The sequence below is a fragment of the Solanum pennellii genome, chromosome 4, assembly GCF_001406875.1.
Source record: "Solanum pennellii chromosome 4, SPENNV200".
NCBI lineage: Eukaryota > Viridiplantae > Streptophyta > Magnoliopsida > Solanales > Solanaceae > Solanum > Solanum pennellii.
The window spans coordinates 74,393,208-74,408,372 of NC_028640.1; positions in this window are offsets into that span (position 1 = coordinate 74,393,208).

The following is a 15,165-nucleotide window of genomic DNA, read 5'->3' on the forward strand; positions in this document are numbered from 1 at the left end:
ACATAATAGGTTGTGGGCCCCCATTAATTATAGCAAATAAAATAAACTATAATTATATAATGTAAATAAATTAAACTATACCCCTAATATATAATTAGTTATGAATGTTTGCCATTTCATATAATTTTCCCTTTTTTAATCCATCGAATATAAAGAAAGAAGAAAAAGTGTGATAAGAAGATAATTTAACCTAGCTAACACTTTACCATTTATTTGGACATTCAGTTATATAATTATTTTTCACACCTTTACTTTAACCATTGATTCGGACATTTGGTTATATAAATATTTTTCACACCTTTGATGCATAAAACGAAATTACATTTTAAAATTGTCATACGTGTCGTAAAACTCACAATTATTGTCTTGAAATTTTTTTTGTTATAATATAATAATCTGCAAATTATAAATAAGTGAAAATTTGTCTTTTGTAAACACTCTCCTAGCATGGAAAAATGAATTATCATAGTGAAAAACATGAGCATGTGCAATTTTGAAGACAAAATATATTAGTGGTACAATTTAGTCAACAATACGTGCAGTATTCTTTTGACAATTCTCAACCCTTAATAAATGACAAATATGGATTCATCAATTTATGATAAGCTTTTGCATTTAATTAAATATCATATTGCAATTCGTTTTTCTCATGTCTTGTTCGTTGAGATGTCTATTTTTTCTTTGTTTTCTAGTCGCTCAATAATAATATATCAATTACTATCAATGTATAATTTTTTTATAATGATACTAAATTTGAAGAATATTTATGTTTTGTTCCTCTTAAAATCTATCTTAAATTGATTTCAATCGACAAAAATATGTTATTCGAAATATTCTTCATGCCATTCTATTTCATTAACTTTTTTTTAGAGACAATATTATTTTATACATATCAATCAATCATCTAGATCTTTATAAATTATATACATACCCTGTAGTCAAACATTAATACTTTTTTGTAAATTTAAAGTAGAAATAAAGGTAAATTAAGGTAAGGTATTGTGTGTCAACAAAATATGCTTTGTTACGCCTGTAAATGACAAATTTGACAGAAGGCCACTTTTGAAAAGTAGTGAATTTTTATTATTTTCGTATTTATTTGATGCAACTTGATGTGTATGATTATTCTGTTATAGTTGTATTTAATTGGCTATGTAATTTTTTTTTTCTTTTGAACTTCTAGAAGAGCTAAATTTCTATCCACACGTAGATAAATAAATAAATAAAAATAATAGAACAGAAAACTGAATATGACCGGTATCTTACTTATTCATCGAGTTTGATTAAAAAAAAACAATTAAAAATTAGTCTACCAGACGTACCATCAATAATTTTTGTGAAAGGAACTTAAAATATTTTCGAACTTCTCTCTACTAAACCAGCTGATTTTTGTATTAGTCTGGCCTAATGGTCCATAATCATTTTATTATTTATTTATTTGGTTGATATATATTTTGATTATTGGTAAAATATATTATCTATGGAATGAGGCTATTTATATCTTAAATTTTTATTAGTGTAACATAACATATTGTTTGTTTTGTTAGAATAAATAAAAAGAATTAAAAGGAAAATAATCATGCGCTTGTAATTTATATGAAATTCTTTATTTGATTTTTTAATCAGTATTTAATATTTGAATTAATATTTAATTAAGTTTAAATTTATATTGAAAAGTCTCACCGTTTGAGAAAAATTATATCATGCAACATCCTAACTTCATAAGAAATGGTCAAATTTGTAAATCTTGCATGTGTTTAGGGTCTCTTCTAAATGATGTTAAAAGTTAAATGTTAATAAATTAAAACACGTTTTTACGTGTTGGAAAAATAGCTATTAAGTTGGGTCAATCCATGCTAAGCTCGTTATTTCATCAGCTTATTTTCTCCTAATCTTTATTTATAACGTATAAATATGATATTAGAAAGGTGATAATTTTTTTTAATTATACAAAGGATATTTAAATCATGGACAAAGAAAATTCATAAGTTTCGTGTGAATTATTGATGACTGAATATTACGAATCGTAGACGTATCTACTTTCGCTAAAATCAGAGACCTATAGGCCTCCTAAATCAATATCAACACCAAAATACTACACTACAATATAATTTTGAAGCAAGTATATTAATTTACTGTTTAACTAATTATATCATATTTGCTCATTTTGTCTATTTGCTCAAAATTTCCTAATCCAAATCATTCTTTTTTTGTATTTTCTCCTTATGCCATCATTTTTTTGGTTAAATAATAGACATCAATAGGCAGGATTGTAATAATATGATATCAAAATGGACAAAATTTGCTTAACTTGTTCTCCGATATTTTTTGAATTGTAGAAGAAGATATATATATAATTTTATAAACGATAAAACTTATCACATGTACTGTTTAGATAAAATCACTACAAAACCTTTAATACACATATTTTGTCACTCAATAGTTATTCTCAATTTAATTTTAACTAGCTTTAAATTATTTGGTTTGTTATATATATCATGGATAGTTCACACTGTATTTTTAGATTTTTATCGAAACACAAAGTTTCAGCATGTTCAAAATAGGATTAGCTGACATTCATTTCTAATAAATATTCATAGTTGAGTCTACTAAAAGAGGGACCAACCTCGTCATTGTAATAAGAGGACACCTCTAATGTGACACCTTCCCTCCCAATTATATGATCATTGAGATCAGTCGGTTAGAGAGTGGGGCTATTCTTCTTCTCAAAAGATAAAGTCGTCCCTTCTATTGAACAAAAATGGGCCTCTTCCATTACCTGCAAGACATTTTGGACCAACATATACCAGAAGTCTATGGGCCTTATTCGGTGGGCCTCAAAATAGTTAAAACTTGATTTGTAATTGGGAAAATTGTATATAATAGCCAAAATTTGCCAGGCGTCTCTCTCCCAAAAATCTCGCTCGCCACTCTCCCATTCTCGCTCGCCACTCTCTGCTCGCCTCTCTCGCTTTATACACAGAAGTGTATAATTCTGTTTCTTTTTTGTATAAAGCGAGAGAAAATTGTATATACACTTAAATTATACAATTTACAAACATTTTACTTCAATTCAATTGTAGACAAATGCAAATTTTATACAAATATTGCAGAGAAAAAGGCCAATCAATTATACAATTGCGAATTATACAATTGCAGCGAAATAGGCCAGCGAATTATACAATTTAGGCCAACGAATTATACAATTGTATATGTATAGCGAATTATACAGTTTTATGTTTGCTATGGAGCGCAATTATGCAAACTTTGCTATAGCATACAAATATGAATTTTTTGTTTGCTATATGTGAAAGTTGCCCTATGAATTTGCATTTATTTGAAAAATAATCAGCCCACTGCTCAATTTGGACTACAGCCCAATACGATTTTCAATTAAATGAATCAGCAACCAATGCCCAATTGTAGTCGATCGTTTGATACGAGTGATAAAAAATAAAACACATGATTATTTTTATCGTGCTTTTAGTTAGGAATACTAGTTAATTGTTGAGGTTATTTATCCCATGATTTATACTTCATATAGTGGACAAATTTCTTAAAAGCTAATATCCTAGACCTCAAATGTTTGCATTTTCAAGAACCAACATTTGAAATTGTCAGATACAAGTATCGATTTTTAAATAAAGTAAAAATTATTTCGAAAAAAAAGTTAATAATATTTATGACCAAACGGGTCGAAAATTTTGTCATGTCACTAAATGAAATAAGGCAATTACTTGCTTGAACTTTCTTGGTAAGGAGTAATGACATTTCAAATATTATTTTTTTTTCAGTATTTATTGTTTCCAATTGGCATGTGTAATGTATTATTATCTCATCCTATTTGCAGTTTTTATATATACTTTTTCCCATAGTTCATATCTTGTTTGATTCTCTTTTCATTTTACAAGCATATTTAATCCATTTGCGTATCTACAAGCAGCAGAATTGTATCAAAATTAGGTGACATTTTCATAGAAAATGGGAATAAAAAAGAAGAATAAATATTTGTGAAGATCTTATTTGGCCAAATTAATATGTATCAATATATATGGGTACATTGTACTAAGACTTTGTATAGGATGAAGGGAACCTTAAAGATTATTGTCTATGTGAATAAAGCTAATGTAAACACTACTTATAAATGGTAAAATATTTTAAGTTTTCATAATGTACTGTTATATCATGATACTTCATAAATGTAGTGATAAAAAAAAAAGGGATTATAATATGTTCAACGACTCAGTTATTCTTAAATTTAATTTTGATTCCTATGTGTCATGTGTCATTTTATGATTCATATACCTACTTAACCAAATTTCATCCTATACATTAACACTAGTATATATATATATATTTTTAATTTTTCCTTAAATTCTTGATTTATATCATATGTTTAATATGTACATATGAGCAAATTCACCTTATTTTCACTTTTCACCTCCTTCATATGAAATTTCAAATGAAGTTTTGAACCTTAAGGCTGACACTATCTAGTAACTTTTTGTCATTTCGAAAAAATATGCTAATAATTACGTACATCAATAATGTTCTACTAGTACTATATAGTAAAATTAATTAACACGTTTTCAATCACAAAAGAGAAGAAAGAATAATCAAATAATCAAATAGTCATAAAAGTGAATATTCTTAAAAAAGATATGTTTGTGGTCCTTCAATTAGAGAGTTTTGGAACATATATATGTAAAAAAATATAATAATCAAAATTGACCCTAAAGACTTTTTGTCCCAACAGCTCATCGACGATAGAGACAATATGTCTACTAGGTGTTTTGGATAATATTTTGATTAAGGAGGAAAATATTCCAATTTCAAGTTTTGTACATTACTTTTCTATTCACTAATCTAATTAGGAATAATAATTAAAAGAATCTATGTGAAAATTATTATTTTACTTGAAATATTTATCGATTCACTTTTTTGAATTTCATATTCTCGGCTTTGATGTTATATGAATCAGATTGTATTAAGAAATATTTTAATTGATATCATAACATATTCCAAATATTACCTATGAACAAAAGTCGTATTAAAATAATCTATATTTAATGTAAAAATTAGGCAAATGACATACTGTAAATGATAAATTACATTCTATCCCTATAATATCAATATTTACCAAAAATCCCTTATTTTTAAGAATTCCGGATACTTTATAAAATAGAAATGATACTTAAATATAAATGACCGAATTTTTTTTTTCTATAACTGTTATAACTAAAATCAAGGGTAACTGATTTTCCTTCACTTGATTTAAGTTAATCTTGTAACTAATTTCACTCCCAGGAATTTGGGCAAATCAACTCCATGAAAAAATAAAAATAGCAACAATAATAGTACCATGTGAAGGGGATATATTAATATACGATTTTTTCCGGATATATAATAACGATGCCCTTTGATAAGTATTTGTCGCCGGAGCTCCGGTGAGATGATATATTGTAACTAAAATTTAAGTATCAAATTTAAATTCTGAATTTGAGTATCTTTTTATTTGTTGGACATGAAATTTAATGTATCAAAGAAACATATTTAAATTTAATTTTTCGTTTATATATAGATTCAAATAGTATTTTGTAAGTATCACGTGATAGAATGATTCTTTGTTTCATTTTTACTTATATTTCGTATATATTAAGGTATCAAATAATAGTAATATGTGTATAAAAATTTAAGTGTCTAATTTAAATTGTGAATTTGAATATCTTTTCATGTGTTGGACATGAAATTTAATGTATCAAAGAAATATATTTTAAATTTAATATTTCGTTTATATATATAGTTTCAATTAGTATTTTGTAAGTATCATGTTAACCTGTTTTTTTATATGTTAGTATAAGATGAATTGTATTAAGTATCTTTTTAATCTTATAATGATTTTTGAATATATTTGTTAGTATGTTCAATTAATTTTATTAAGTATCATTTTTTGGTGATCATGATAGAATGATTCTTTGTTTTATTTTACTTATATTTCGTATATATTAAGGTATCAAATAATAGTATATGTGTATCAGACTGTCATACATCTGTTATTTAAGTATCATATTTATATGAAATATTGATAAGTATATAAAAATTTAAGTATCTAATTTAAATTGTGAATTTGAGTATCTTTTTATGTGTTGAACATGAAATTTAATGTATAAAATTTAATTAGTATCATTTGGGATAAAAAAAGGGATTCTTGTAATTTAATACATCAGTAGGGAATTAATGAAATTAAATAAATTAAAGTAGTGTATTTTAGTAATTTTTCCATATTTAATTGATATCATAACTCATAGTCCATATAACACGTATGTTTTAATAGGAGATTTGTCTGACATATCATAATTTAAGGGAATTATACATAAATTTTATAGCGTTAAAGAGCTAAGTATATCTTATTTTTATTCTTTTTCAGATTATAAAAATTCATTAAATTTGATAGAATTTGAATACATCTCACAATATTCTGATACGTCGTATTCCAGTTTCGGATGCATCCTTCAACATCGCGATACATCACTTCTCGGCTTAGGATACAACATTCGACTTCCCAACACAACATTCTGATACTTCGTATATGTTCTGATATATCACGTAATATAATGTATTCAACTGATATATCTCGTAAAATGATAAGTGTTTTTCCCAATTTAATAGTTTGTCGGTTCTTCTGTTGACCCGACTTCATCACGGGCCTAAGAAAAAATTAGCCAAAGAAAGTAATTGCCAACTATTAGATTGAAACAAAAAAAAATAGAAGGTATAACTTACATCTATGAACTACCTACCATAACCAATTTTATTGACTAGGAATAAGAGATAAAAGGACAACATTTTGTACTCCACTCATTATATGCCATTTAAACAAAATTGTCCATTTCAAATAATTAAAGAGCAAAATCGATTTAATTTTCTCTCGCAAAAAAAATAAATTTGAATTATTCGAGTGATTTGATAATATTTTTGAGCTAGTCAACAAACGTCGAGGATATTTTTATGCCAAAAGCACAACAAAAGTAAAATTGACCTATATTCAGTAACTTAGAAATATTTTAACAATTTAACCATTATAAACAATGTAGATTCAAAATAACTCTAAAGTAATGCTTTGTGGGGCAAATGATCAGATCGAATCGTAATATGAACAGATAAAAAATGAATCAGGTGAAAATAGATAAAATAATCGAGTTGCTCATACCTAGTGGAACCTTCTTAGCAATGACATTCTAATTTATTTGTTTTTTTTTTGAGTATGCTCAATCCATTTGCATATCTAAAAGCAGCAAGATTGTACCAAAATTAGGAGACAATTGCTAGAAAATGGAATTAAAGGAGGACTAAATGTGCAAAGATTTTTTTGTCAGAGTATCAATTGGTACATTGTACTAAGACTAATGTAGTATTTTTGTACGGATGAAGAGAACCTTATAAATTATCTTGTGAATAAAGCTAAGTTAAAGTTTTTCCCCCTATAAATGGTAAAGAAAATATCAAAAGATAATGTACTATTTGATGCTGAAAGTTTATTAGTGATCCAAAAATTAATAATACTCTAAAAATTAATTATTAATGAGCTGGAACTTCTCTGTATTGTTTTATAAGTTGAAATGGTCAATTTAACAAGACTAAAATATTGAGAGAGAAAAGGGCCATCTTTATGGATCAATTTAATTATATTAATGTTTCTGTAGATATGTATATATAAATTTTCATAATAAATTTTTTTGATAATTTAAGAACGTATGTAGGTTCAAATCCATGACTAAAGAATTTTCGAGTCATCGTTTATCTTTTAAGTTTAATATTTTTCTTATAACAATGTGTTTTTAGGAGTTCGAAACCTAAAAAACATATTTTTGAAGCAAATCAACGAAAAGGGATTATGAAATTTGAAGAAACTTAATAAGATCAGTAATGTTTCCCAAGGACGCCCGTTTGATGTGTCCCCTTAGAGAAAACTACACAAATTGGACCAGACCTAATATATTTATTCAGATTGGACCTACAATTTAAACTATTAATTTGATTGCTTTCTTGTTTTTATTCCTTGAAGCACTAATGATGTTTTCATAGTGCATATATATATACTGATAGTATCAAATAGTCTTTTCAGTTAAACATTGTAACTTTGTTAATGTCATCAGAGTATATATATACTCTAATGATATCAAGGAGTAAATGAATAGTGTTTTTACTGAAACATTAATGCTTCTTCCTTTTTAATACCATCCAAATGTATATACATTTTGATGGTATCAAACAGTAAATATGAATTAGTAGTTCAAACCAAATGATGACCGCTCGTAAATAGTTTTTCTTTTTGAGGTACAAGTGTTTTTTCCAAAATCTTAACATGCATGTTGTTTACCCTTAGGAGACATACCTCTCATTTGGTTTCTTTCGACTTTGACAATCCTTTTTATCCATTTACTTGAAAAATATGTTTTATAACTAGAATTTGAATTACAATGAAATAAACAAAAAAAAAAAAGATAAGAGAGAACAATAATTAATTATGATTTTGTAGCTATTAAAAAAGAACACATCTCAAAGGTGAATCCTAAATAAAGACTTATTTAATTGTCTCGTAATATTTTTCAATAAACAGCTCATGATCGATAGAGACAAGACGAAAGCCTTTTTATTTCAACTCATAGTCTACTATACTATTAAATTTCATCATGAAGAAATTAAATGGGCAGTCTAATCTATTTAATACTTATAGAATGGAAAATAAATGAAATTTGGATTTATATAGAAAAAAAATGGTACAACCACCGTAACCAATTATGTTGACTATGAAAGATTCCAAAAGGACAAAAAAAATGTACACCTCCCATGCATGTCTTACGCGTAAACAAGCCAGTAATAATACCATAACAAATAAATAAACTATAATGATCGCGACAGAGTGATAAATATTTTCATTACTTGCTTAATTAGAGATATCCATTTAAATTCTGAGTATGCAAACTAAATCACTTTTATCAAAGAGTGTTTAGTCTTTAATATTGATTCAATCTAAATTTAATTAAACATTAATACAAATATTAAACATCGATACAGTTACAAACAAATAGTGTAAATTAGGCCAGCAAATTGAATATAATGGTAAACTGAGCGGTAGTTTGGTTGGCAGGGAACACTTTGGGTCCATTAATTTGTACATGTATATATTCACCTCCCCAATCTTAATTGGTACGGAACCAATCTCATAATGGACAACATATTGAAAATGATTAACTTTTTTCGTATCGGACGTATAAAAATAATATTAAATATGTGAAGTATATATTAGAAAAGTTGGAATAAGTAGTTATGTTAATATTATTTTTTACGGAAAAGAGTCAAAAATATTTTGAATTATTCAAAATAGTTCAAATATAACCTTAAACTAGATTTTGGCTCAAATATATTCTTCCCGTCAAATTATAGGATCAAAAATACCCTTCCTATTAACAGAATCTGTTAAACGCCACTTGGTTGCCATGTGAATGCCACATGGCATGCCACATCAGCCAATAGGGCTCCACTCATGTCATTGCAGACTAGTAAACTTCCCCTAATTTCCCCCCCAATTTTCTCCATTTTCCTAAAATTTTTGAACGATTCACCGAAAAACGTAGCAACCCAACCATAATCTTCAACCTTTCTCTGAAAGAAACAATTGATTGTTTTACGAAACCTCCATCTTTTCAAAACAGTGGAACTCTATTGACTTATGTGGCATGTCATGTTGCATCAACATGACATCCAAGTGACGTTTAATAGATTATGTTAATGGGAAGGATATTTTTGATCCTACAGTTTGACGGGAAGGGTATATTTGAGCCGAAATATAATTCAACGGTATATTTGAGCTATTTCGCATAGCTTAAAGGTATTTTCGACCCTTTTCCATATTTTTTATAAATATGATATATCGAGTGTTAGTAACACAGTTCATGATAATGTACGGCAATGAGACTATCCTTTTGAGACGTTACTTGTTTTATTTTTCAACACGTACAAGAGTAAAAAGCCCCATATATATATACTTAAGTCCAAGTTTTGCAGGGTACCTTTTACGTACTATTATTCAAATTGAAGGTTAATTAAGTTTTTATTAGTGTATGTGTCACGAGATGGCACAATGTATTGTGCAGCCAGATATAGTACGTACTCAATATTTCTTTATAATGTAATTAAACGTTTCATATGTTGATAAAATTTGAACTTTGATCAGAAATAAACTTTCAAATTGTACAAATTGGTACTACTAATTGATAAAGTCCATCACGTATAGACTCTGACGTGAATTTAGAAAAATGTTATTGTCATAGTCGATTTTATGTCTTCCATTTAAAAAACATTAAATTCTTTCCAAATAAAATGTCCAAACAAAATTTGAAAAAATTGAGATTCTTTTTTCAATTTCAAATTTAAAATTTTCAGCGAGCTTGAATATTATGATATTGAGTGTTAGTATATGATTATGTTCATTTCACTAGAAAAATGATTGTAAGCACTAGTTGCTACGACTAAGATTGAAAATCAATATACTATTCATATAATTGAGAAAAAAGGTAAGCAAATAATCATGCAAACCATTGATTTTTCTTTTGTCTTCTTTCTTGAGCTACTAACATGTCGACTTCATTAGTAAATTACAAAAAGAGTTAAAGAAAAAGGTCATTATTTAATATACACAATAATAAAGTTTAAAGAACAATTAAAAAATCCCTAAAGAGAGATCTCATAAAAAATATCAATAATCATTCAATTTTAAGTATACTTTGCAAAATTCAGTTTTCATCATATAAAAAAAATCTAATTTTGATAAAAAAAATAAAGTTAAATAACGAGATACGATTCATTCAAATTCAATAACTTCTAACTTATAAGTAAATACAACACGTATATTTTTCTATAATTTAAATGATAATAAAATGTTCATATAGTAACTTTGTTAGCTCAATAAGTAGGCAAAAAAGTATACTAGGAATAAAAAAAAATAAAAACTATAGGATATAAAATATCAAAAAGAGAATGATTTTATGAGTGAAAATAGGGAGTGAAAGGACAAGGTAGTTTCTTCATGTAGGAGAAATAAACAACAAGTCGGTGACGCCCAGCTGTTCAACTGCCCAACTGCTTCTTTCCTTTTTCTAACGATCAAATAATTTATCGCCACTAGAAATTTTGAATTTAAATTATAAGAATAGAGACAATATTATTAAGAACATCAATGCTAAATTTTGATATTAGAATTTGTGATATGTGATATTATATTATATCGAATATGAATATCGAATATTAAATAACGTGTTACACAATTATTGTTAATTTTCTGACAGGTGGACAGCTATATCTCATTCCTTTCGGTTCAGAATTGCAAACGTGCGTCTACTATTTCATTAATCTTTTGTGCAATGCAGCTATTATTAATTCATTCATTAAACGGAATAGGATTTATTTTTTAAAAATCCTTTCAACATATTGATAAATAATTCAAAATTGATAAATTTCGTGTATTAATTCAAAATTATCTCCGATTAGAAATATATATCATGAAAATATTGAAAATGATTAAAAGTGCCTCCAATCAGTCTGCAGGTGGATTCTCTAGCTTATAGCACAGTATAAAGAAACTCTTATACTTTTCACGAGTGCGATAGTTAATTATTTCTTATATTTTTTTCAAATTAATGGGTACACATGCACCCTTACATATGAATGTGGGTTTGCCTCTGCCGACCCACCCACTCACCCATCCACATTTTTTTTTGAGTAAAAGTACTCACCAACATATAAACGACATTAACAACATATCGAGTATAGTTTTATAAATGTACCTAGAAAGAAGAGGTGTATGACTATATTCGTATTCTAAAGATGAAAGAAAGAAAATTTTTAATTAATCATCAATTCTAGCACAAGCTTAGAAGAAAAACAAGAGTAAAGAGCAATAACAAATGTTAAAGAAATTCCATATTGATAGAAGAATGGGAAATTGATCTCTTTATATGAATTTGGATAAATTTCTTCTTATGAGCTAGCTTTTGGGATTGAATTAAGTTAAAATATCATACCCTTACCAACAAAGTTAACGATAATAAAAAAAATTTATAATTATTGTAAAATAAATTATGATAATAAAATCGTTTGTGGTACACACGCAAGTAGGAGGGAAACGATAATTTTCACCAGACAAAACCGAAGGTGAAAAGTCAAAGGAATTCAGACTCCGAATCACGTGAGATTCTTTTCCAGGCTGTAATGTGGGGTCCAGTCTTACGTGGAGCTACTTGAAGTCATCCTTAAGCTCCTTAAATTAATTGGTTGATTTCACTAAGATTAATTAATCTCAACCGTTGATTAAAAAAGACAAGATAGATCTAGATTTTGATTCCCAGCTGTTAATACTGAAAAGTTAGTCAAAAAGTTGTAACCCAACTTGACATTTTCAATCAAACTTTTTTATTTTTTATTTTTAAAAAAACAAATGTTTAATTACTAATAATAGAAAAAAGAATTACCAATAATAAAACGGCGTTGGAGTAATAATAATATATGATTATGTTAATGTTGATTATGATAAAAACAGTTAGCTAATTCGGCTTTACTGTCTCTCATGTTTTAAACGCTCCCTTGTTTTATGTAAAAAAAAATGACTACCTACCTAGCTAGTACGAGAATCATTGGTACTAACCTTTTCCTTTATTTCCGTTTTTGCCCTTTCGAAAAATAAAACTTCTATGTATTTTGAATCTTCTTATGATGATTGTCGATCCGTTAATCAAAATAGGCTCTTGTGTTACAATGAGAATGGCTTGAAGTGTCTAACAAATATTTCAAAAAAGAGTTACAGGTTATATCAATCATCAATCAATATATAAATGTCACTATTGTCGTGTGATACTTTTGTCTCTTCGATTGAGCTGTTAAACAATTGAATTAGATAGTTACATATAACCTGATTGCCTCATAGAAATACAAGTTAGAGAAATATTTTTCTATATTTCATATAATGGCGGGGCTAAGTAGGTGTAGGCTATGGGTTCGGATTCTCCCGAACCCAGTAATTATAGTTCAAACCTTATATTTGTCTTGAAAAATCAAAACTCACTCTGATTTCATCCTAATTTCTAAGTGCTGATGGAAAATTTTGTTTGGAAATTAATATGTCACGCTTCAGCTTTTTTAATAGATAAACCTATTATATTTTTATCTCTTAAAAAGAGCGTTAAAATGGTTGGATCAAATTGTTACTAGCAACTTGATTGTCTTACTCTTAATTATAACACAAGTTGACAATGTATCGACATATATGTCAACCAAGCATCGATGGATAAAATCTAGCTATTTGAAAGAATTTTTTAATAAAGCTAAAAATAGAGGTTACAATGTTTCTATTTGAGGAAACAAGTCTGAAACAAAGCAAAAACATAAAAATTCTTATTTGAATCGAAGATGTATAAAATAAAAATTATTTATCTTGATCATAAAATTTGAATTGTAATAAATGAAATGACAACATAATATAATATTATATCAAAACAACTTCTAGCATCGTTAGAATGATTAAAATCACATTTGTCGACCGACTGTTCTTATATTTTTTGCAGATGTTTAGATTAGGTCATATAAAATATTAATGAGGAGTTTTTGGTTTCGTGAAGTAACAAAATGTAGTTGTAAGTAGTAATTAATAAAGGAAAACCATGTGACATAACTTAAGGATTAATTGTGACTGATGTAGCCATATATATTGATCCCTTTTGTGATTCTTTTATAAACTTTGTACCAAAATGTTGTTGTACGGAAGTTGTACAAAAATAAAAGATCGTTAATTAAAGATCCCAACGATTCATTTATGAATCTGGACTACAAGACAAAACAAAATGCAGTGAAATTGAAGCAATAATACTTGAAAAGCTTCAATAATAACACTAAATTCAATGTATCCACATTTCCTCTCATTTTCATAGACCTAATGTTCATATTAAATATAGTAATTTGTCCTCCTTCCCCTAGATTATTGGATATCCAAATTTGTCAAATTAATCTATGTGTTAATAATAACGACAAAACATCACCAGCTATGACAATTCTGTTTTAATATCACATTTAATATATGTCTATCGAGTATGTGCTTAACAAGTGATAGATATTCATTCATTTTTACTTATGGAAAAAAAATTTAGTAAACAAAAATCTGATTAGGATGATATTTTTTTAAATGTTATTTTATTTTTTTGAAACACTTTTATTATTATAATTTTAATATATTTTAATTGAACACGGAGTAAAGATCAATTTATTTTAAGATAAAAAATATTATAATTTTATGACATATTTTCTGGTCATTTAGCACTTCTTTTTACTTGTAGATTTTGAGTTGAGTTTCATGAATTTAAGTTTGAGTCTAATTTGAGATATAAAACCATCTTTTGTAAAGAATATTGCATTGTTTATATAAAACTTTTTAACGTATATTTAATTTGTATCAACATTTATTTTAAATATTAAATAAAAAAATTGAAATGTTGCTAAGAAGGTGGTCATATTTTTTAGGGTAACCTTTGCAGTTCTTTGGTGTGAGGTGTAAGATATAAAGTATAATAATTTTAAGATTAAATGTATGACTATTTTATTTTGTTTTTGGTATATTATTTATTTTACTATTTATCCTTTAGTATCGAGATAAGTTATTTCACGTGCATGATAAAATAACTCATTTATAATTAATAATCTTGAAATAATTAATCTCAAGACAACTTATTCTCCACCAAACAATCTCTAAATGTCATAATCACCCTTAATAACCCATCGACTTAAAGTTTTACAATATTATTGTCTCACTATTATGATATTTAATCTATTAATCACTAATTAGTAATTCCCTCGTTCATAAAAAGTGGTGTTTTTTTCTTTAAATAGATAGAGAAAATCACGAGAAATCTGTAAAAATAATAGTGAAATTAGTGTGGTGAAAAAAGTGATTTCAAGTTTTCAACTTCTTTTATTATATATAAAAAGGAAAATTACATTGAATATAAGTATTCTTTAATTTGACGAAACTTTGGAATTTTCTATTTTAATTTAGAATCATTTAAAAGAATAATAGTGAAATTATTATAGTAAAAAAGTGATTTCAAATATTCTAACTTT